Below are 2,500 nucleotides of genomic sequence, written 5' to 3' on the forward strand. Positions count from 1 at the left end.
GCTTGAAATCCTAGTCAGAAATTGTTTGAGTCTTGCTTGCTTTCAGCAACTGTATGACCTACAAAATGAATGCAAAAAAAAATTGCCTGGTTATTAAATTGTCTCTTTTTCCTATTTTTGTTTCCTTCTTCAGGCGTGGGCAGTGGCAACAATGGTTTTAATGCCATTTTCTTATTTTTTTCAGGGGCTGGTCAATAAAAAAGGCAAGTGAAGCCATGATTTTCGCAGTTATGAACGCAATTTTTGCAATTGCGTAGAGAAGCCTGAAAAATTCAGGACTTCAACGGGATTTGAACCCGTGACTTCGCGATACCGTGGTTGCAAAAATTGCAAAAATTGCGTTCACAACTGCGAAGATTATAGTTTCACTTGATTCCATATAGCTCAGTTGGTTAGAGCGTCGCACCGGTATCACGAGGTCACGGGTTCAAACCCCGTTGAAGTCCTGAATTTTTCAGGCTTCTCTACGCAATTGCAAAAATTGCGTTCACAAATGCGAATATCATAGCTTCACTTGATTTCATATCCGCAGTTCATAAATGATCCAATTCATATACCGTAAAATTCCGAAAATAAGCTCCTCCAAATATAAGCCTCCCAAAGCGGTAACGCAAAAAATCCTCCGTGAAATCGCCCCTCCAAATATAAGACCCCGGGGAGCTTGTACTTGGAAAATTGCCCTCAAATACAAAGTAAAACAAAGCAAAAACAGTAAATTCACTTCCAACTATAAGGTTAGCCCAGTCGATTCGGAAACGCAAGTTTCCCTCCGTAGATAAGGCCCTCGAAAAAGGCCTTTGAAAAATATAAGCCACGAGGGTTATTTTCGGAATTTTACGGTATATCATTTTATCGTTAACCTAAAGGCTTAGCCAACAGGTTGACTAATATTGCAACCACGAGAACATCATCGTATATCAAATCTGTTTGAAAATGTTTGTATTGGCGTCTTTCCATAAATCAGGTATTGGCAGATGTCCCCGCAAATAGTGAATTCCTTACAAAAGCTGTGTATTCGGACCTGTTCCCATAAGTAGGGTATCGGCAGATGTCCCCGCAAATAGCGAAGTCCCCACAAAAGCTGTGTATTCGGACCTGTTCCCATAAGTAGGGTACCGGCAGATGTCCCCGCAAATAGCGAAGTCCCCACAAAAGCTGTGTATTGGCCTGTTCCCACAAGTAGGGTATTACCAGATGTCCTCACAAGCATTAAACATTTTGTTACGTCCTCACAACTAAGTCCTCACAAAAAAATTAAAGGTTTTACAACATTTGAAGAGATGTATGAAGAGATGAGACATTAAGCAACAATCGTAGCAAATATTATTTGGATGACTACAAAAGAAGACGTAGTCCCCACAAGGGGGATTGGGAAACATATGGCCCACAAGTAGCCAGGGGCGCGTATGTGTGTGTTAGTGTGTGTGTATATACGTGTAACCGTTTAGCCGTAAAAACCTCCTAAATGTAGAGAGATTGTATTTATTCAATGTAACTGTACAAGTCAAATAATAAACGGAGGGAAAAAAACTATGGGTTTTCTACATGTATATGTAGGCAAGAGAAACATGCCCATTGTTTAATAATGTTTTGGGTTTATATATATATAGCTGATCTTATGAAAAACCGGGTCCTCCCCACATATCTTAATATGTCTTTAAATTAGACTCGAATAGCTTGGAGGGTTTTATTTTGTCAGAAACTGGACTCTAACCTCTGCATAAAAAACATGTTTTGATTTAAGAAGTCGGCATCATTGTCATTTGGCAACTTGTGACTTAGACTGGAAATAAAAATAAAATATGTGTGAGAAAAAGGCTAGTATGATTAGTCATAAGGCAAAAGGCCATTAATGTGTGTGCTATATTTGGAACTGATCTTTGGAACATGACTAAAGTGACTTCAGAAGAAGTAATGTTTCATAAGGCACGGAAGCCTTTTTCCTTTTTTATTTATTTATTTATTTATTTATTTATTTATTTATTTATTTATATATGGCGGTTATGCCTTTATAAAAGTGCACAAATTATGTTCGGTTTTTTCCAGATTATTGCAAAAATTATTCTAGCACAATCCATCGCGACAAGGGTCTATCGGCTTAGGCCGTGAACTCTAACAGCACTGTAAACAAACATTCCGGTGAGGGCTTTGGCATTATGCGATTTTTTTCTCGTTTTTGTTATATGACAGTGTCAACGACAAAAAACATTTTTTTGGCTAGCTTTCTAAACTATAAGCTTAAATTAAGCTTATTGCCATATTTTGGCGACAGAAGATCTATGATACATGCCAACTTTGCTCTACAAACGTTAAATCAGCTAATTTTTGGAAATTCAAATAAATTTAAGCCTTTCATTCGGAAGAAGCGAGAATACACTGACGTTAAAACGTTTGAACAGACTGCAAACCCAGCTGCCTACAATGCGTATGCCTTAAAAGGCTACAATATCATCTTCGGCTACTTTTGACATACAGGTGGTAATTTTTAATTGTATTCTGA

Source organism: Montipora capricornis, chromosome 10, assembly GCF_036669925.1.
Source record: "Montipora capricornis isolate CH-2021 chromosome 10, ASM3666992v2, whole genome shotgun sequence".
NCBI lineage: Eukaryota > Metazoa > Cnidaria > Anthozoa > Scleractinia > Acroporidae > Montipora > Montipora capricornis.